The following is a 23,760-nucleotide window of genomic DNA, read 5'->3' as shown; positions in this document are numbered from 1 at the left end:
TATTTTGAAGTGAGTTATTTTGTGCATCAAATGTATGGATATTTTAGTTCTTTTCTATTGTTTATGTCTAATATTATTTAATTATTGATATGAATTCTCCTAATTTTAAGAGACTGTTTTTGGAGTCTAAAAGGAGAAAAGTTCATGTAACTGTTTTCTGTGTGCTTAAAAAAGAATGCATATTCTCTGATTATTAAAAATAATATTAATATATATCTGTTAGTTCAAACTTGCTATTTATATTTCTCAAAATCCCAATACCCTTACCATTTTTCAGCTACTTAATCCTTTTCTGAGCAAGATCTGCCAAAATCTATCATAATATCTGTAGGTTTGCATTTCCTTCCTTATAATGCTAAATTTTAAAATTTATATATTTTGAGTCTTTCTTGTTATATTATTACATTTCTAGTGAGATTTTTACCTATTTAAGGCTATTTTTCTACTTTCTTGATGCTTTTAATTTTATATCCTATATTATCTGGTTTAAATAATGCTGTATTAGATGTCTTTTGATTAGTATTCACCTGGTAACTTTTATATTTCTTTATTTTCAACATTTCTATGTAATTTTGTTTCATATGTGTCTCTCTAAATTGCATATAGCTAAATTTTAAAAATTTAATATGAGTGTATATCTTTGAATAAGTAGGTTCAACTTATATTTATGAGATTATTCTGAAATATTTATAACATTTTATATTTTCCACATTTTCCCTTACTTTTCTTTCCTTTCCTGCCTGTTTTCATAAAGTTGTTCTGTTTTTGTTTCCTTTTTTCCCTCTATTGACTTGGAAATTCTATTGTCTATTTCTGTTCTTTGAAAGATTAACACAATAATCTAAATACATATTAAAACATACATTTTCTATTAAAACCTAAACTTACTCAACATCTCTATCTTCCTTCTAAATAAGAAAAGGACATTACATCCTCTCATTCCCTCTGATATCCTCTAATATCCATGTAATTATTGTTTAGTTCTTTAGTTCTCTGTCAATGGTATTGTTATTATTGTGATTATTATTATTTATACAACCAATGCTTACTTAGATGTATCAAGATATTTTCCAGATTTATTGGCACAACCAGGATTCTTGCATCACACTTCTTCCTTCTAGGTTCCTTTTTCTTTTTGCTGAAATTCATCTCTCAATAATTCTTTCAATAAGAGTCAATTTCAACATTGAATTTTTTCAATAACAATTCTTTTCAATAATATCAGTAGTAAGATTTCTTAGTTCTCAAATAGCTAAAAATGTGCTTTCTTTAGGCTTCCCTCTTAAATGATAATTTTTCTGAGTATCAAATTTTATGTTTACATTTATTTTCTCTCAGTACTCTGAAGCAATAGTTGCATTGTTGTCTGGCTTCTATTGCTATGGCTGAGGAGTGGGCTATTGATCTGGTTGATATATCCTGCAGGTAATCTGAAATCTTCCATATTTCTCAACTTCTTTTTCATTTTTCACATCTCATTGTCTTTGCATCCTGGGAGATATCTTTTGTTCTATCTTCCAATTCATAAACTCTCTCTTTGGTTCTTTAAAAATTACTATTTAACCCATCCATTATATTTTTAAGTTTTGTGGCTATATTTTATTCCTAAGATTTCCAATAAGTTCATTTTCATATATGACTCTTCTGCTTTCATTAACTCTTAATCTTGTTTTATGGATGATAATTTTATCTTTCAGGGATTGTTATTTGGGGGGTAGGGGGTGGTTGGTTGGTTTTTTTGACAGTTTTAAACTTTAAGGCCCTTCCAGATTATTTTGTTAGCTCTCTTTCTTTGGTTGTGAATTTTCTTATTTATGGATTCTATTGACTACTTTTTATGACACCTAGTATCCTTGTGTTTTTTTTGTTTGAGAGATCATCTTCAGTGCAGGGTTTCTCCTATATTTGGCCTGCATGTAGGGCAGAGTCATCCTTGCCTCACCAGTTGTCTGGCCTCAAACCAAGTCACGTATTGCAGTCTTGTCTTGGGATTCCCACTTATTCAGGTGGCCCAGTTATAGCCACTATGTATTGTACAAGCTCGAATTCCAGTCTCACACAGAAAGCTGTTTCAACTACCAGGCTTGGGCAGAAGTAAGTTTCAGATGGGTAAGTAAGTGTATTTCCTTTGTCTTTCAACACAGAACACAGGTGATATTTGAAAGCAAAGAAAATAACACTTGTCCCCCATAATGAAGAAGAAAACTTTATCTCCATCCTCATCATGACTGAGGCATATTTACATCTTGTTCTTATGAAGACATTGAAGTCCTCATCCTCTTTCTGATCCCAGCCTCCTGAGAACTACATACCTTCAGGCTCTGATTACCTTTGTAGTTTCCCTGCCTTTGTCCATCGTGGTTGTTTCAGTTATCTTTGAATGTGATTATATATATATATATAATTTAATATATATATTAAATTTAATATTAATTAAATATTTAATATTTCATCTCTCATTCCTATATATTTAGAACAGAAAGTGGAGATTTCTGCATGTACTCATTCTGTCATACTGACCCAGAAATTTTGTTTCTATTTTTTAAATTATTACTAAGGTGAACAACAAAAACTAAAAATTTAAGGACTTGAACTCAATTCTCTGACCCTGAGGTAGGAGGGGTAGTTGAATCATTTTTTTCAGTTCTCTCATTATGCTTTATATCATTATATGGACAACTATGATAATAACTGTCATGATAGCAACATCTATTTTCAAAGTATGCAGCTTCTTTAAAGCACTTGAGATTCACCATTCCTGGAGGAATAAATAGAGTTTGTGTTATTATCTCCATTTTTCAAATGAGAAAAATTAACTGAGCCACACAGCTAGTTAAATGCTCAACCCAGGATGGAGTCATACCTTTTATATATGAAAGCAATATTTAAGGTCATTCCAAGATATATATTCCATATCAAGTACTCATCTCACTAGATAAATGATTTCCAAACTTTTAGAAAATATTTATTGACAAAATGCATACTGACAAAATGTTTTAATACCTTTAAATGAATTCACACTATATTAAATACTATAGCATCAACAAATATTTGAAAAATAGTTGTAAATGTTATGCATTCAGTCCATAGGCTGTGCTTGGTATGAATAAGAATTCACAAACCTTGGTTGTAACTGCATAGCACCCAGGATTTGATCCAGTCTATGTCATTCATGGAACATCCTCATTCCCTTAAATTTTCATCAATAATATTATAATACATAATGAAACTCTACCTGAACTTCTCAAAGAGTTAGAAGAGTCCTGATATAATATGATAGTGATGGAATGCCATATGGATCATTCAATGGGAATATAGATATAGATATATAGATATTTCCTACTGACCTTCTTATAATTCTTAGAAAATAATAAAAACAAAGTAAAACTAAGATAAAAAGAAGAAAACCATTGGACAAGAAAGGAGATAATACAAAATATTCAATCTACCATCACTTTTCTAAAGCTGATAAATTTTCAACTGTACTAATTATTAAAAGATGTTAGAGAAATTTTTCTTTTCAATGAAGCCTGCCCCTGAACTTATCTCACAGAAAGGAAGATCTTGCTGATAAAGGCCAGTACTTCCTTTCGTGAGTATATAACATGGTTATATGGTTTGGCTGTCATATTTTTCTTAACTACTTATAGAATAAATCTTCACAAGCAGTTTGGTTGCAACAAAATATAATTACTAGCCAGAACTATTTCCATACAAACTTTTAATGAAATGCATAGCTCTCTTCTCTCTTTAAGAATAAAACAGAGATAAAATATTTTTATTATTCATTACAACTAGCATTATTTTATTTAAATAAAATTAACTTTTCTGATTATAAAAATAATACATGCATATTGTGGGAATAGATAGAAATGATAGGAGGAAAAAATTAAGTAGAAAATAGCAACATTGGGACTTCCCTGGTAGCACAGTTGTTAAGAATCTGCCTACCAATGCAGGTGACACGGGTTCGAGCCCTGGTCCGGGAAGATCTCACATGCTGCAGAGCAACTAAGCCTGTGCACCACAACTACTGAGCCTGCATGCCACAACTACTGAAGACCGTGTGCCTCAAGCCCATGCTCTGCAACAAAAGAAGCCACTGTAATGAGAAGCCAGCACACTGCAAAGAAGAGTAACCCCCACTCTCCGCAACTAGAGGAAAGCCTGTGCACAGCAACAAAGACCCAACATGGCCAAAAATAAATAAATAAATTTATTTAAAATAAAGAAAATAGCAACATTAACCACTCTCAATATTTTGTTTTTCATATCTGAGAGAATAATATCACATACTCAGAACAAATGAACAGAGGCATGTTACAGGAGAAGATCTAAGTAAACAGTAGTCATCTGTGGAGTCTCTGTGGAGGGGTTGATCGGGAGGGGATTTTTTATTTCTTGCTTTAATCATTTATAAACAATTTTTATGTTTTACTAAGAAAAAAATTAAATTCAGTAATAAAACCATATTGTGAGGACTAAATGGAAAAAAGTATTTTCTCTTTATATATAACCTTATTTACAACATTCTTATATTCTTATATTTTCTGTCCTAAATTCACATAGAATTGTAGAAGCTATGAGTTGAGAAATTATTGTGTCTAATCTTCTTTCTATAGATGAGGAAATTAAGGTAAAGAGAAGTTAAATAACTTGACAGCAAGGTCATATCTCTAATCCCTTTGACCTACATGTTACAAGTTAATATTAATTTACTTTGAATAGTTTAAATGCATGTGCATTTTACTGATCCACTTTGACATTAGTCTGGATATGGCATAAGCAGTATTCTCAGTCATTAAGAGCTTTTCCCAATAGACTAATCCAAAGTAATTCCCCCTTGTTATTCTCTTTCATAGCATTCTGTTCTTTCCCTTTATAGCACTTACTACAAATTTTAATTCTATATTTACTTGTGCTTATTTATTGTTTTTCTCCCCTACCAGACTCTAAACTCCTCAAAGACTAGCCTTAACATTCATTCTATTTTCCATAATAAACCTAGTGCCTAACACAGAATCTGGTATGCAATGGGTGTTCAATAACATAGAGTCCGAAGGTCATGAAGTCATTTACTGTGGTTTCTCTTTGCTGACTGTCTTTTCATGAGCACTCAAGTTACCTTCAAGTTAATGAGTGCTTGTTAAGTTCTAGAATTTAGACAAGGTAAGAAGCATATCATATATGTATATGTACTTTAATCTCATAAATTAGTTATATTATTATCTCTATCATACAGATGAAAAAGACTGAGGCTGAGAGAGGTTAGGTAAATGTCAAAAGGTCAAAAACCAAGCAAGTAACAGACACAGGTTCAATCTCAGGTTTGATTCCAGGGTGTAAGTTCTGAACCATTATGCTATCTGCTTACTAATTTCCTGGCTTCAGGATACAGTTCAAGATACAGTAATAGAAATAGCATATCTTTACCTCAATTTAAAATTTTTCTGGGCTTCTGGGTTAAGACAGAAAGATTGAACATATGCATATAATTTTGCTCCCTCTCAAAACGCTACTAAAATGACAGTAGAGAGATTTGTTTAAGGCATAAAGCCATAAGGACCGTGAGAATAAAGGAGGAGAAAGCAGCAAGTAAATTTTGGAAGCTGTACTGCAAAAGGACGGCTGTAACCGATTTAGCAAAACTAAGAAAACTGAATCCTAAACTGGTAGTAGGGAAAGCCAAGAGTCAGTCTGATTTATACTGTACAGATTGGTGGCAGTGGGGATGAAGAGAGGGGTGGCTGAAATAAAGATAACTAGTTCAGAGCTTTTCAAGAAATTGCTAGGTCCCAAGATCCCTCCCTCCCCCTAACCTTGACACAGCCAACAACTGCTCTTCCCCCACCTGAGCAGACTGCAGTTTCATTCCCTGGAGAGAGTCTCTGGACTGGGAAGACTTGGGCACAATTAAAAACAGAAGTATCCTACTGAAAGGGTGGATTTAAATAAACATACATCTGGATGGTGAACCCATCTCCCACCCCAGCCCTCTTCCCCTCCTCAGGTTCCAGAAGAGTGGAACCTTCACATGAAGCTCTGGGCAAAAGATTGGAAGAGCCTTCTCTGAGCAATCTGAGGATTGGATACTGACATGGGAATTCCCCCAGTGAAAGGTCCCTAACAGCTCATCTTACATAGACATGCACAGTCAACAAGCTTCAGTCATGTACTCAGAGAGTCTTAGCAGTTTTTAATCCTACATATTTAAAGATTATCAGAAAATGTGGAAGTTAAAGTCCAATACAAACAGAAGAAACGCAATCTGAAGGAAACAGAAATTGTACTGGGAGAAGAAAATTTTCAAAGAAGAAGAAATTGGATTGGTTTCCATCTTCTCATCAGCAATATTGGAAGATAGAAGGTTTCCAATTATTTTAAAATTCTGAAGAAAAACTATATACAACTCAGAATTCTATCCCCAGTCAACTATCAATCAAGTGAAAAGGGTAAAATAAAGATGTTTTCAGGGGAATTCTCTGGCGGTCCAGTCGTTAGGACTCTGCGCTTTCACTGCTGAGGGCCCAGGTTCAATCCCTGGTTGGGGAACTAAGATCCCACAAGCTGCCTGGTGCTGCCAAAAAAAAAAAAGAAAGATGTTTTCAGACATGCTCAGTTTCAAGCAATTTACCTCCCATAAATTCAGCCCCAGATAATGTACTCCACCAAAATGAGGGGGTTATCCATTAAAAAAAGACATGGGATCCAAAGAAACAGGAGAGGCTAAGGAAATACCAAGATAATCATGAATGGACAGCTCAAAGTGGCACCTGTGTACCTGGAATGAAGGACAATCAGTTCACCCTGGAGTGTGTCAGATGGCCATGAGAGATGCCTTCAGGAAAATGCAAACCACTAGGAAACTTGATGTATCTGAACATCTTGAAGGGAGTTTTAGAGAATCAAAGTTTGGGGTTTAATAAATGGTAAGTTTTAGAAAAACAAGCAAACAAAAAAGTTTTATCCCCAAGAAAAATTTCAATATTGTGCAGAAAATGAAAAGTAGTCAAAGTTTATTACATACAAAGTTTATTACAAAGTTTATTACAACTATGAATAGCATTCTCATAACCCTAGTGTACTGAATATTGAGCTAAATAAAATTAAAATATAACTCTATTGGGACATGGGGGGAGGAGTAGTGAAGAGAAGTAAGTTCTTTCTACCACAGTAAGAAGTCAATATAATGCTTAAGATTTGAAAACTCAAGGAGTAATACAAACACATTATTTTAAAATATGTAAGTAAACATAAAATGAATCAGCAAAAGGGGAAGATCATTGCCTCCAGGGGAAGAACTAGGGTGCAGGACTGCTGTTGTGTGTTGTAGAGCTTTTAGTCACTCTACACTATTGCATATACAACTTAAAAAACTAAAAGCAACAAAGCGTTTTTAAATGTAGATAAATGTTTTTAAATAGTAAAATTGATTCATGACCTACCTCCCCCACCCCCCTCTTTCCCTCTCAAATTATGAACCTTATGGCTGCCCATACAGTCAATCACCTGGAGAAGAGGGCTTGTCTATATCAAGTTGAATTACTCTGGTAAATTAGTACAACCCTTTTTGACAATAAAGAAGATAATTTCCTTTCTAGCTCTCTGTATAAATAGGTCCAAACCCTGCTGCAAATGGAAATTCCAGTTTCATCATGAAACAACCTCCTTAATGGTTTATCTTTCACCCCATGTAACCCTGTATTTCTTTTTACTGATTGTTTCCATAAAAGCTCTGTGTAATGGTGTGTTTTGATTTATGAAACTTCTTCTAGCCTTTATTTCATTTATATTTTTTCTTACTTTGTTATTCTCCTTGGCAGATGCTTGTGTTAATATTTCACCCATGCAAGGATGTTCAGCCAAAGATAGTCCTCAGTCAGACTGTGGCCTGAGACAGATGGTGAGGCCCAATTGGTGCCTTGGAGAACTCAGATTACATTTCCAGGGTGTTCTCATGTAACAGCTTTGATCAAAACACTGAGAAATATAAACCCTCACGTCCTCCTCAGCACAAAAACAGCTAAGACCTTGTTGTCTTGAATCAAAGAAAAACAATTTCCCTGTAAGATTTCATATGCAGTAAATACCTACATTTGCATGAGAGCTGCAGAGACACAGGATGGCATGGGTCAGACAGAAAGGAGACCTCTGCAGGGGGTAGGAAAGGATTCCAGGGGGGCATGTTTTCCGATGTGCCTGTTATACCTTCCATACCTACAAGAGTGCTTGGCACATAGTAAGGGCTCAATAAATACTTGTTGAATAAATATGCTGATGCTCTCTCTGGCATGTCCTTTGTTTTTCTCAGATTGACACATTCCTGCTCATCCTTAACATCCAGTTTACCTATCTCTTGTACAACTTTCTTTGACCCACTCAAACTCTTTTCTCTATATGCATTTGCATTTTGAACAGATTTCTGTTGCTTGTTCTTATAACGCAGAACTGCAGTTATTTGATTGCCTGTCTATCCCCCCTGCAAGGCTTCTAATTCCTTGAGAGCTTAAAGCTTTGTCTTATTTATGTTTGTATCCATGCTGCCTAGCATGGTGCCTGAATATTTATTTATTCATTCATTCAACAGAATTGGAGTGCCCACTATGTTCCAGGCACTAGAATGGGCTCTGGGGATGAAGCAGTGAACAAGACATGGACCTTTCATGCTCCCAGGCTTACATTCTATTAATGGTTGAAGACAATTCGGATCAGGGTGATAAGTGCAATGATGAAGGTCATGAGTGTGTTATGAGAGAACACGGGAAGGGCATCACACTCAAAATTTGAGAGATCAGGAAAAGCCTACAAGAGGAAGCTTCCCAGAAAAACAAAGAATACCTGAAGAATAGATAGAAGTTAGCTAGGAGGGTGGAAATCAGTGCTTCAGGAAGTATAGCAAGTTTGGGGAATGGAAGAAAGGACAAAGGAACAGAGAAAAATAGAAAGGAAAGAAGAGAGAAAGGAAGAAACAGATGAAAGAAAAGAAGGGAGGAATGGAAGAAGTGATGAAGGGAGAAAGGAAGGGATACCGTATTATCTCATTTGCTTTGTAATATTTTTTGTTCCAACGGTGGTCACCTGCTACCCTTCTCATTTGGGGGATAAGTCTTTATCCCCAGTCACAGAATAACAGGCTAGTTTAGATGGGAAAAGGGCTTTCAATACCTAGTTCTATCCCTCTTATTCTACAAATATGAAAACTGAGACCTATAGAAGTTAGTAATAGCAATATTCTGCTTTTATTTCTTATCTTACAAAGCATTTTCATCCCTATCCAGTTTGAGCCCAATAGCCCTGTGAAGCAGCATCATTCTTTTTACATATCAGGAAACTGAGGTTCAAGTAGAATTAGTGGTACAGCTGAAAGCAAAGTCTCCTGGTGTCAAATCCAGTGCTCATTCTGTCACACCTCAGTTCCTCTACCAAAGTCACACTGTCAGGAACAGAGACAGCAGTAGACTTGACTCCGTATACAAAACTCCTTCCAGAAAGCAAAAGTGTCCTGACACCTGATGTGGACTGATCGCTGCTAATTATCACAGCATGTCCCAATTACAAGAACACTTGTGCTGAGTGACTCATTCACCAATAGCCATGGGGACACTGTAATGATGGGGGTTTACTTGCTATACTCACAGAGGTATGTACAAGGATGTTCACTGAATAATTCTGTGCCCTCAAAATTTTTAAAAAGCATATTTCAGAATATTATATACTATGTTAACATTTCTATAAATTAAAATAATTACATAATATTGAATACATATGTATAAGCAAAAGTGTAAAAGTATGGACTGAATAAATACCAAATTCATGATAATGGTTTCCTTTAGGAAAGAAAAGGAATAAGATAAGAGAGGTAACATAGGGACTTCTGTTTTATTGTGATTTTTTTCTTCTTAAAAATTTTTTAAAAATCTGAATCCAGAGTCAAGTGGATTAAGGTTTTACTGAGCTCTGACCACCACAGTAACAGTCAGCTTTACCCACCACCAGAGCCTCCCATCGAGCCTCTTAGATAGCCTCAACCACCAGAGGGCAGACAGCAGAAGCAAGAAAAACTACAATCCTGCAGCCTGTGGACCAAAAACCACAGTTACAGAAAGATAGAGAAGATGAAAAGGCAGAGGGCTATGTACCAGATGAAGGAACAAGAAAAAAACCCAGAAAAACAACTAAATGAAGTGGAGATAGGCAACCTTCCAGAAAAAGAATTCAGAATAATGATAGTGAAGATGATCCAGGACCTCGGAATAAGAATGGAGGCAAAGATTGAGAAGATGCAAGAAATGATTAACAAAGACCTAGAAGAATTAAAGAACAAACAAACAGAGATGACCAATACAATAACTGAAATGAAAACTACACTAGAAGGAATCAATAGCAGAATAACTGAGGCAGAAGAACGGATAAGTGACCTGGAAGACAGAATGGTGGAATTCACTGCTGCGGAACAGACTAAAGAAAGAAGAATGAAAAGAAATGAAAACAGCCTAAGAGACCTCTGGGACAACATTAAACGCAACAACATTAGCATTATAGGGGTCCCAGAAGGAGAAGAGAGAGAGAAAGGACCAGAGAAAATATTTGAAGAGATTATAGACGAAAACTTCCCTAACATGGGAAAGGAAATAGCCACCCAAGTCCAGGAAGCGCAGAGAGTCCCATACAGAATAAACCCAAGGAGAAACACGCCGAGACACATAGTAATCAAAGTGGCAAAAATTAAAGACAAAGAAAAATTATTGAAAGCAGCAAGGGAAAAACGACAAATAACATACAAGGGAACTCCCATAAGGTTAACAGCTGATTTCTCAGCAGAAACTCTGCAAGCCAGAAGGGAGTGGCATGATATACTTAAAGTGATGAAAGGGAAGAACCTACAACCAAGATTACTCTACCCGGCAAGGATCTCATTTAGATTTGATGGAGAAATCAAAAGCTTTACAGACAAGCAAAAGCTAAGAGAATTCAGCACCACCAAACCAGCTCTACAACAAATGCTAAAGGAACTTCTCTAAGTGGGAAACACAGGAGAAGAAAAGGACCTACAAAAACAAACCCAAAACAATTAAGAAAATGGTCATAGGAACATACATATCGATAATTACCTTAAACGTGAATGGATTAAATGCCCCAACCAAAAGACATAGACTGGCTGAATGGATAGAAAAACAGGACTCATATGTATGCTGTCTACAAGAGACCCACTTTAGACCTAGGGACACATACAGACTGAAAGTGAGGGGATGGAAAAAGATATTCCATGCAAATGGAAATCAAAAGAAAGCTGGAGTAGCTATACTCATATCAGATAAAATAGACTTTAAAATAAAGAATGTTACAAGAGACAAGGAAGGACACTACATAATGATCCAGGGATCAATCCAAGAAGAAGATATAACAATTATAAATATATATGCACCCAACATAGAAGCACCTCAATACATAAGGCAACTGCTAACAGCTATAAAAGAGGAAATCTACAGTAACACAATAATAGTGGGGGACTTTAACACCTCACTTACACCAATGGACAGATCATCCAAAATGAAAATAAATAAGGAAACAGAAGCTTTAAATGATACAATAGACCAGATAGATTTAATTGATATATATAGGACATTCCATCCAAAAACAGCAGATTACACATTCTTCTCAAGTGCGCACGGAACATTCTCCAGGATAGATCACATCTTGGGTCACAAATCAAGCCTCAGGAAATTTAAGAAAATTGAAATCATATCAAGCATCTTTTCTGACCACAATGCTATGAGATTAGAAATGAATTACAGGGAAAAAAACGTAAAAAAGACAAACACATGGAGGCTAAACAATACGTTACTAAATAACCAAGAGATCACTGAAGAAATCAAAGAAGAAATAAAAAAATACCTAGAGACAAATGACAATGAAAACACGACGACCCAAAACCTATGGGATGCAGCAAAAGCAGTTCTAAGAGGGAAGTTTATAGCTATACAAGCCTACCTAAAGAAACAAGAAAAATCTCAAGTAAACAATCTAACCTTACACCTAAAGAAACTCGAGAAAGAAGAACAAACAAAACCCAAAGTTAGCAGAAGGAAAGAAATCATAAAGATCAGAGCAGAAATAAATGAAATAGAAACAAAGAAAACAATAGCAAAGATCAATAAAACTAAAAGCTGGTTCTTTGAGAAGATAAACAAAATTGATAAGCCATTAGCCAGACTCATCAAGAAAAAGAGGGAGAGGACTCAAATCAATAAAATCAGAAATGAAAAAGGAGAAGTTACAACAGACACCGCAGAAATACAAAGCATCCTAAGAGACTACTACAAGCAACTTTATGCCAATAAAATGGACAACCTGGAAGAAATGGACAAATTCTTAGAAAGGTATAACCTTCCAAGACTGAACCAGGAAGAAACAGAAAATATGAACAGACCAATCACAATTAATGAAATTGAAACTGTGATTAAAAATCTTCCAACAAACAAAAGTCCAGGACCAGATGGCTTCACAGGTGAATTCTATCAAACATTTAGAGAAGAGCTAACACCCATCCTTCTCAAACTCTTCCAAAAGATTGCAGAGGAAGGAACACTCCCAAACTCATTCTATGAGGCCACCATCACCCTGATACCAAAACCAGACAAAGACACTACAGAAAAAGAAAATTACAGACCAATATCACTGATGAATATAGATGCAAAAATCCTCAACAAAATACTAGCAAACAGAATCCAACAACACATTAAAAGGATCATACACCACGATCAAGTGGGATTTATCCCAGGGATGCAAGGATTCTTCAATATACACAAATCAATCAATGTGATACACCATATTAACAAATTGAAGAATAAAAACCATATGATCCTCTCAATAGATGCAGAAAAAGCTTTTGACAAAATTCAACACCCATTTCTGATAAAAACTCTCCAGAAAGTGGGCATAGAGGGAACCTACCTCAACATAATAAAGGCCATATATGACAAACCCACAGCAAACATCATTCTCAATGGTGAAAAACTGAAAGCATTTCCTCTAAGATCAGGAACGAGACAAGGATGTCCACTCTCACCACTATTATTCAACATAGTTCTGGAAGTCCTAGCCATGGCAATCAGAGAAGAAAAAGAAATAAAAGGAATACAAATTGGAAAAGAAGAAGTAAAACTGTCACTGTTTGCGGATGACATGATACTATACATAGAGAATCCTAAAACTGCCACCAGAAAACTGCTAGAGCTAATTAATGAATATGGTAAAGTTGCAGGATACAAAATTAATACACAGAAATCCCTTGCATTCCTATACACTAATGATGAAAAATCTGAAAGAGAAATTATGGAAACACTCCCATTTACCATTGCAACGAAAAGAATAAAATACCTAGGAATAAACCTACCTAGGGAGACCAAAGACCTGTATGCAGAAAACTATAAGACACTGATGAAAGAAATTAAAGATGATACCAACAGATGGAGAGATATACCATGTTCTTGGATTGGAAGAATCAACATTGTGAAAATGACTATACTACCCAAAGCAATCTACAGATTCAATGCAATCCCTATCAAATTACCAATGGCATTTTTTACGGAGCTAGAACAAATCATCTTAAAATTTGTATGGAGACACAAAAGACCCCGAATAGCCAAAGCAGTCTTGAGGCAAAAAAATGGAGCTGGAGGAATCAGACTCCCTGACTTCAGACTATACTACAAAGCTACAATAATCAAGACAATATGGTACTGGCACCAAAACAGAAACATAGATCAATGGAACAAGATAGAAAGCCCAGAGATTAACCCACGCACCTATGGTCAACTAATCTATGACAAAGGAGGCAAAGATATACAATGGAGAAAAGACAGTCTCTTCAATAAGTGGTGCTGGGAAAACTGGACAGCTACATGTAAAAGAATGAAATTAGAATACTCCCTAACACCATACACAAAAATAAACTCAAAATGGATTAGAGACCTAAATATAAGACTGGACACTATAAAACTCTTAGAGGAAAACATAGGAAGAACACTCTTTGACATAAATCACAGCAAGATCTTTTTTGATCCACCTCCTAGAGTAATGGAAATAAAAACAAAAATAAACAAGTGGGACCTAATGAAACTTCAAAGCTTTTGCACAGCAAAGGAAACCATAAACAAGACGAAAAGACAACCCTCAGAATGGGAGAATATATTTGCAAATGAATCAACGGACAAAGGATTAATCTCCAAAATATATAAACAGCTCATTCAGCTCAATATGAAAGAAACAAACACCCCAATCCAAAAATGGGCAGAAGACCTAAGTAGACATTTCTCCGAAGAAGACATACAGACGGCCACGAAGCACATGAAAAGATGCTCAACATCACTAATTATTAGAGAAATGCAAATCAAAACTACAATGAGGTATCACCTCACTCCTGTTAGAATGGGCATCATCAGAAAATCTACAAACAACAAATGCTGGAGAAGGTGTGGAGAAAAGGGAACCCTCTTGCACTGTTGGTGGGAATGTAAATTGATACAGCCACTATGGAGAACAATATGGAGGTTCCTTAAAAAACTAAAAATAGAATTACCATATGACCCAGCAATCCCACTACTGGGCATATACCCAGAGAAAACCGTAATTCAAAAAGAAACATGCACCCGAATGTTCATTGCGGCACTATTTACAATAGCCAGGTCATGGAAGCAACCTAAATGCCCATCAACAGACGAATGGATAAAGAAGTTGTGGTATATATATACAATGGAATATTACTCAGCCATAAAAAGGAACGAAATTGAGTCATTTGTTGAGACGTGGATGGATCTAGAGACTGTCATACAGAGTGAAGTAAGTCAGAAAGAGAAAAACAAATATCGTATATTAATGCATGTATGTGGATCCTAGAAAAATGGTACAGATGAGCCAGTTTGCAGGGCAGAAGTTGAGACACAGATGTAGAGAATGGACATATGGACACCAAGGGGGGAAAACTGCGGTGGGGTGGGGATGGTGGTGTCCTGAATTGGGCGATTGGGATTGACATGTATACACTGATGTGTATAAAATTGATGCCTAATAAGAACCTGCAGTATAAAAAAACAAACAAAACAACTAATACTAAACTTTCATTGGGTTATATGCATGGAAATATGTTAATATAAATGTTTCAGACAGTATATGAAATTTCTAAAAAAAAAAAAAAAATCTGAATCCAAAACTTAAAAATATTTTATAATTCTTTGTTCATTTCTGCATCAAATTTATTTTTCAAAGCATTTTAATAAGCCTGAAATTTCACATATAAGTTTCAAATACTTCTCCTTCCACTCCAGACAATGCTCCCAGTTTCCTCGTCTGTTAAAGGAAGAAAAGGTAGGTTAGATCACTTCTAAGATCCCTTTCAGCCTTGATACTCGAGCCTCCTTCAAAATCTCAAGGCGTTGAAAAGATTATAGATGAATAACCTTTTGTCTTTGTAAATTCTGGAAAGGGGCTAGGAATATACTGTCAGCTATTTCAAGGGAAGTAAGCCCTGAAACTTTTTTGTTTTAAACTATGAAAGCTTTTTTTCTTTTCACAGTAGCCTTAGACCAGAGGCATTCCCCAGTTAGTGTCTTATCTATTTATATTCTGGGAACCCTGTCTAAATTAAGCTTCCACACAAGGTTTATATATGATGGGGTCTGGCCATTCTGTTTCTCTCCCCCCATCTCAAGCCAAAAGCCTTGTCATGAAACTTTATTATCACTAATTCTTGTATAAAACACTAGGCTTAAAGGCTTGGTGACCATATATTTACCACAAAAGGAGAACTTGTGATCTGACACAGGTTTGATGATGGGACAGAATGTTTGCAATCAGGATGGTCCCAGCAAATCCTCAGTCTTGTGGGAGAATGAAGGAACCAGTTAATAGGTTGGATGGGAAGACTGGCAGAACCAAGGATTTTATACATAATCATGCTGTCCTTCAAGTGCACACAAACCCTTCCAAAGTAATATGAGGGAGAAGTTTCAACCAAGAGAGAATACATCAGCAAAAGGACTGATGATGAGTATTCAATATATTTCATTGTAGAGTTAAGAATAAAACAAGGGTTAAGAAATGGATAGAAGAATAGTATGTGAACAAAATAGAAGCAAGGCAACCAAGATAATGGGAGGAGATGAGATAAAGGGGAAAATAGAAAGAAGATTTTGACTCTGGGAAAAAAAGATACCATTTTAAATTGAAAGTATATTATTAGTTTTAAAAAGAGGAACTAAAGGTACTAGAAAAGATTTTAAAATGAAGATAGGAACTTCCCTGGTGGTCCAGTGGTTAAGAATCCACCTTCCAATGCAGGGGATGTGGGTTTGATCCCTGGTCAGGGAACTAGGATCCCACATGCCATGGAGCAACTAAGCCCTCACACTCTAGAGCCCACGTGCCACAACTAGAGAAAAGCTCATGCACCACAATGAAGAGCCCACACACCACAATGAAAAATCTCACATGCTGCAAAGAAGATCCCACCAACCGCAACTAAGACCCAACATAGCCAAATAAATAAATATTTTTTTAAAAAAAACAAAGATAACTATTGCATGCACACCCATGTTCATTGCAGCATTATTTGCAACAGTCAAGACATGGAAATAACCTAAGTGTCCATCAATGGATGAATGGATAAAGAAGATATGGTATATACATGCAATGGAATACTACTTGGTCATAAAAAAGGAAGGAAATGTTGCCATTTGCAACAACATGGATGGACCTTAATGACAATATGCTAAGTGAAACAAGTCAGACAAAGAAAGACAAATATTATCTCACTCATGTGTGGAATCTTAAAACAAACAAACTCATATTACAGAGAAAACAGACTGGTGGTTGCCAGAGGTAGGGGATAAGGGGTGGGCAAAATGGGTGAAGCAGGTCAAAATGTACAAACTTCCAGTTATAAAATAAATAAGTCAATGTATGTATAAGTCAATGGGGTGCAATGTACATCATGGTGACTCTAGTTAATAATACTGTATTGGATATTTGAAAGTTGCTAAAAGAGTAAATCTTAAAAGTTCTCATCAGAAGAAAAAAATTGTAACTTTGTGGTGATGAATATTAACTAGACTTATTATGGTGATCATTTCACAATATTTACAAATATTGAATCATTACGTTGTACACCTGAAACTAATATGTTACATGTCAATTTCAAAAAAAAAAAAAAAGAAACAAAAATAACTATTACAACTAATAATACAAATTTTCCTAAATACCAAAAGAAATGTTTTCAAATAGTAAAGAAACATAGTAAATATAATACATACAATAATTTTAGCATTGAATAAATGGCAGAGTTAAAAAGGAATGATTTCCAGGAAATATTATTAAGTGAAAAAAGCAAAACACTAAAGAGTATGCATATTATGCTACCTTTTGTGTTAGAAGAGGGAGATTAAAAAAAAACACGTTTGCAAAAAGAAATACAGGAAAAATAACCAAAAAACAATGAAACTGATTACAGATCTTCCTCGATTTACAATGGGGTTACATCACAATAAACCCATCATAAATTGCAGTTAACACACCTAACCTACCAAACAACATAGCTTAGCCTTGCCTACTTTAAACATGCTCAGAACACTTACATTATCCTACAGTTTGGCAAAAATCATCTAACACAAAGCTTATTTTGTGTTAGAGCTATTCAATAAAGTTTGAATATCTCATATAATTTATTGAATACTGTACTGAAAGTGAAAAACGATAATTGTAAGTGTATCAGTTGTTTCCCCTTGTGATCACAGGGCTGACTGTGAGCTGCAGCTCACTGTCACTGCCCAGAATCATGAGAGTTCATACTGCATATCACTACCTGGAAAAAGATCAAAATTCAAAATTTGAAGTACAGTTTCTACTGAATACATACCGATTTCACACCATCAAAAAGTCTTAAATGGGAAGGTTGTAAATTGGGGACATACAAAGAGTGGAGAGAAATGAGGAGGAATGGATAGGAAGGGGACTGATGCTTCTCTGAGTATGGTTTTGACTTCTGGAAGCATGTTAATCTTCTACATATTCAAATAATGAAATTAAATCAACAAGACCTGGGGGAGACCTAAAACCAGATATGAACAGAAACAAATGAACTCAATTGCATTTCAAATGAATGAGAGAACATGGAAAGCAGATTTCAAACTCTATTTTTAGGTTTGTTTTTCATAGGGATATGGATGCAAGAATTCTGAATCTTATATTTATTGTAGGATTGAGTCGAGAGTCAATGTTAGTATGTTTGAGGAAGCCAGAATTCTCACTGTGTAAGAAAAGAGGTACAATTACAGATGGGGGAAAGAGAGGAAGATCCCTGTGGTGCTGAATTGTTATAAGCATGAACTCATGATTTCTAAAACATGCCTGTAACACTAAACATCCCTAATGCTCAGATCTTTGTTTATAGTAGCAGCGGTATCACCAAGTTGGAGGGAAAGGTGGATGTTGAAAAGGTGGCTTGTTGCGGTCCAGAGTAGGCTGCCCCGAAATGTGCCTCAATGGCATATTGATTATTTTGAATTAAAGTTATTTAAATGGTCAACACAAGAGGGACACTCTGACCCTCCTACCTTTTTCCCTAAAAGCAGGAGATAAATCTCTCATGTAACAGGTGCACTCCCAGCGTCTGGAGGTAGAAGGTCACCCTAATCACCAAAGATAGGGAATTAGGGCCAAGAAGCCTATATAAACAAACTTGTTACTTCTCTAGTTTACTACTCCAAGCCCAAACTCTGTTCAGATTCTTCACTTATTGGGCACCCAAAACCTAAGTTTCTTTCTCCTGGCAATTCCTCACAAACTTATTGTTTCTTTGTCTAAAAAGTATAAAAGCTGCCTGCTTTGGCCACTTCTTAGGTCCCATTTCTATAGCACCTCCATGTGCATCAATTAAAATGTGTTTCTTTTTCTCCTATTAATCTGTATTGTGTCAATTTTTTTATTAGTCCAGCCACAAGAACTCAAGAAGGGTAGAGGGGAAAATTTCTCTCTCCCCAACAGGCTTATGATAGGCAAAAAAATTTAACGGGGATCTACATTTCACATTATTAATGTAAATTCCAGAATGTGTTACATATGTGAAAGGTAAATCCATAAAGCAAATAAGAAAAAATTTAAGAAAATATTTTACAAACTCAGTGAAGGATTTTTTAAACAAGAACTAGAAAACAGGGACTTCCCTGGTGGTGCAGTGGTTAAGAATCCGCCTGCCAATGCAGGGGACACGGGTTCCATCCCTGGTCCAGAAAGATCCCACATGCCACAGAGCAACTAAGCCCCTGCACCACAACTACTGAGCCTGAGCTCTAGAGCCTGTGAGCCACAACTACTGAGCCCACGCACCACAATTACTGAAGCCCACGTGCCTAGAGTCCATGCTCTGCAAAAAGAGAAGCCACCGCAATGAGAAGCCCGCACATTGCAACAAAGAGTAGCCCCCACTCACCACAACTAGAGAAAGCCCATGCACAGCAACAAAGACCCAACACCGCCAAAAAAAAAAAAAAAAAAATTAAAAAAAGAAAGAACTAGAAAGCAAAAACCATAAGGAGAAAAGTTGATGAGATTTGACTATATCAAATAAAGGATTTCTGTTCAACAAAGCATACCATACCATGCAGTGGTATGGTGACAGATTAGAAAATGTTTGCAACATATAAAACCAATAAGGAATTAATTTCTAGGTTGTACCAGGAACACCTGAAAACATATAGGAAAAGGAAAAGACATCCATTTTTTAAGGTAAGTAACATAAATAAATAATCTGATTCACAAAATGGAAAAAACAAATGACTAGCAAATATATGCCCCTCAAGACAAGGTATTTTTCTTCCTTCAACACACAAGATTTTCTTGTTCTGGCCATTGAGTCCCTGCTCCAGTCATTGCCTCAGTCTTTAATGCTTTTCTCCTAAAACTTCCTATGACTGACTCCTTCTTGCTCTTCAGATTTTAGTTTAAATGTTATCTTTTCAGAGAGGTCTTTCTGAAACCAAGAGGGGCCCTGTGAGGCTCCCGGGCATGGAGGCCTTTTTGTCCCCCATTTCTTGTAGGCAAGGCTCCAGCCTCCATGACCTTCCCTGAGTTCCAAAGGGCAGATTCAAACAATTGCTAATGAAGGGAGGATCAGCCACGAAACCACCTGAGGCAAGATTAAAGGGACAAGAGAAGCTCATCAAGATTAAGAGACCCACACCTGAGACCCTGCACACACCCTAATCTTGTCAGCAACCCCACCCTTTTGAAACTTTGCAGAAGAAAGAAGAATGCAAGACTGTCACTGCCTTGATCCTTTTCACTTACCCCTGACCACAAGCCCCAACTATAAGACCTCTTCCTATTCCCCAGGGAGGGGGGCACAGTTCTTGAGGCACTGGCCTACTGGGTTCCCTCTTTGCCTGGCAAAGAAATAAAACCACTCTTTCGTACTCCTCCATAACTGTCTCCATATTTCTGTCTCGCATCGGTGCACAGAGAGCCAAGATTTTGGCATCAAATTTTCGGGGCTTGTCTGGGATAGACTCATAGGCAGGCGGCCTCATAGGGCCCCTTGGCTTGATGGGACCCTCAGGGATTTCTCTCCACACCAGCCTCCTCAGGGAGAGCAGAGGGTTGGAGGATTTCTCTGAGGCCAGATTGCCAGGGTCCCCCTGCCGTAGGGCCGCTCCCCAATCACACCCGGCTTGCCTTCTTGGTTGTGGAACTCCAAAGCTGCAGTGGAGAATGGGGGAAAGGTTGCCCTAGCAGCTGCTGAGGCTTTCTTTGCCTTGGGGACACCTTCCTTTTCCCTTCCCCACATCGGCCCAGGCTTCTACTCTGAGAAGGCATTAACTCTTGAAGGATCAGAAAGAGGGCATTTGGTACATTGCGACACACCTGCCAGCAATTTGGTTAAGTCCCAGGGAGTGCACACCGGGATTTTTTTGACTTTGTTGGTTTGGGGAACTTCAGCTCCAATTTGGAGAATTCTCCTTGTGAAGGGAAACTCCGTTTGTAAGGTGTCACTTTGGACAAAGGTCACGGGTCTAGTGGGACTGGGAAGTCACGTTTGGGGTATTTTTGCCATTTGACTTTTGATTTCTGGGCTTCTCTTTGCCTTTTGTTTTAATTTGAGTGTGTCTTCCGGCTGGTGAGGTTTTGGTTTGGTTTGGTTACTTTGGTTTGAGTGCACAGACACCTGTTACTAATTGCTTGAGCTAGAATGGGAAGCACTTCCTCTAAAGTTCCACTTGAGAGTCCCTTGGGAAAAATTTTGAATGACTGGTTGACCTATAGCTATGATTCAGTGACAAAAAGAAAAATGGCCTGAAAATGGGTCTCTTACAATTAGCTCCTGACATTCTAAACGATCTCCTTCTAACTTTTCCCAACTCTTAAGGGAAAACCAAGTTTCCCCTCTACTCCTGCAAGTTTCCGTACTCCTTCAGATTCTTCTGATCAAACTAAGACCCCACCTCCCCAGAGGGACTATCCCTGCTGGGACAACATTTTATCAGCCAGTCTGCCCCTGTTATCAGGGCCAATTTAAGCACTAGGTGGTCTAAATTTTAGCTATGAAACTATGACCATGGAAAAAGAAATGATTTTTGACAGTGTGGCCACAATATTCTTTAGACTCTGGAGAAAATTGGTTAAGATAAAAAATTTTTTGGAAATTGCAAAATCAGTTCTTTTTGCATGTACAATTAGAGAAAAGTAGCTTGTTAAAATACTTTTTTTCAGAATTCTGACCCTGAGGGAACAAGTCCTACTTGGAGAATTTGCTTTTCTCTCCCTGTGCCTTGAGACCATGGCTCTCAGGAACACTTATCTAATCTAGACAATCTCCAATTCCTAAGTCTGAGAAAAAAAAGGGGGGGGGGAAGCCTTTTAAAATTTTTTTCTTATTCCAACTGTTATTTATAAACTAGTGAGCTTTACATTGTGATATCTGATTCATGACTAAGTTTGGAAAATGAAGCTATGAGAGCTCTCGTTGTGTCTGTCTGGATATATGTATGTCTCAGTATGTGTCTTTGTCTTTGGATATTATTGCTGAGGTTAATTTGTAAAGCACTCTATTTAACTGGCTTAAAGCAAAGTAAGCACTTACAAATCAAACAATTCTAAATACGAGAGAAATTAAGCTAAATGAATTTCAGGTTCATGTGAACTGGGAAATATTAGTATTAAATTAATACATGGTAATAATGTTTAAGTTTGTTGATCTAATTTGTATAGACATATCTTATAATACGTTCATTGCACCTAGGTTTACTATAAGTTAAATAAGACCTTATTATATCTGTTGCAAATTTGTCAGCAAGGAAAGTAACTCGATGTGAAGAAACTTTTAAGGAAAAGAAAATGCAAATGAGATAAGAGCTTTTAGATAAACTCTATTAAGAATAATTATGCTTTAGGACTAAAATAGTCTCTCCAGATTCTGGTAACTTAAAATTCTAGAGTTGTGCTAAATTAAGTAATGGAAGCTTATTGAATAGCTAGTTCATTCCCAAATAAAATAAGATACTGAAACATTAATTACTGAACATCAGCTTCCGTTTACAGAGAAACAAAAGGTATTTAGGACTATTAATGATGTTTGGTGCCACGTTCTCTAAAGAAAGCAAATATTTTCAGAAAATATCACTGGTATTTATGTTCACCAGTCTACAGAATGTTAATGTAAAGGACAGTTTATAATAGCTTACTTCTTAGCTTTCACAAGAAATTACGGTTTTAAGAGCTAAGGATTCTAATTTAAACATGTAACTAAAGCTAATAGAAATAATAAAGGAAACATTTCAGTATACAGTAGGAAAGTAGGATGTATGTTTTCAGTAAAGAAGCCATGAGGAATGGAATTGCATTTTATTAAGGGAAAAGGAAGCAGGTCTGACTTATAGCTGGCTGTTTCTGAATGGGAAATAAAGTGATGGATACAGAAAGTGATAAAAAGACTTGTGGAAAGTGGACCCTGAGAAAAAAGTTTTGCGCATGGTCAGGATTGACTAAGATTAAAATAAATTTAATTGAGTAATATGAATTTTAAAAATAAGTGGGTACAAAAGTTGAATTTGGTTTTTCTCTCTTAAGAGGACAAGATTTCTTAAAACGTTGAACTGCCTTTGATAACAGATTTCAAGTTTCATTATCCCTTAAGTGATCTGTTCTGTATTTGCCTTTGAAATCTTTTATTGTTACTGTGGCTAAGTGAATAACTATTGTTTCACAGTGACCTGTGATCCTATCTGATTGAGTGCTCTAAACCCTTTTTTTAAAAGCAGCTTTCATTATTATTTATTTATTTATTTATTTATTTATTTATTTATTTATTTATTTATTTTGGCTATGTTGGGTCTTCGTTTCTGTGAGAGGGCTTCCTCTAGTTGTGGCAAGCGGGGGGCCACTCTTCATCGCGGTGCGCGGGCCTCTCACTATCGTGGCCTCTCTTGTTGCGGAGCACAGGCTCCAGACGCGCAGGCTCAGTAGTTGTGGCTCACGGGCCTAGTTGCTCCGCGGCATGTGGGATCTTCCCAGACCAGGGCTCAAACCCGTGTCCCCTGCATTGGCAGGCAGATTCCCAACCACTGCGCCACCAGGGAAGCCCCTCTAGACCCTTTTTGACATTTTTTTTTGACAAAACTTCCTAAATCAAAATGAAGTCCTTTGACCTCTAGCTAGCTTTGGGTTGCTTCAAAGGGCCCCTGAAACATCCCAAAGAGAGATATTAAACTAATT

The 23,760-nt window shown here is 36.5% G+C and overlaps 1 protein-coding gene and 1 long non-coding RNA gene across 2 annotated transcripts in view; one reads left to right on the top strand and one right to left on the bottom strand.

Annotated features, from left to right (window-relative positions):
• The first annotated feature begins 1,066 nt into the window (after positions 1–1,066).
• Positions 1,067–6,552, top strand: LOC309636384. The gene is made up of 2 exons (XR_014250005.1): positions 1,067–2,109; positions 3,960–6,552. It is a non-coding gene; the product is annotated as an uncharacterized lncRNA (long non-coding RNA).
• An 8,641-nt stretch (positions 6,553–15,193) lies between these two features.
• Positions 15,194–23,760, bottom strand: part of SLC35F2 (solute carrier family 35 member F2) — a 117,701-nt gene continuing 109,134 nt past the window's right edge. Inside the window, exon 10 of the transcript XR_014249966.1 lies at positions 15,194–15,348. The gene's annotated coding sequence lies outside the window, so the exon portion shown is untranslated. The remainder of the gene's footprint in view (positions 15,349–23,760) is intronic.

Source organism: Balaenoptera physalus (assembly GCF_965194825.1).
Source record: "Balaenoptera physalus genome assembly, chromosome: 10".
Classification (NCBI taxonomy): Eukaryota; Metazoa; Chordata; class Mammalia; order Artiodactyla; family Balaenopteridae; genus Balaenoptera; species Balaenoptera physalus.
Note: the sequence above shows the minus strand (reverse complement) of the source record. Positions and strands in the feature narration are given on the sequence as shown.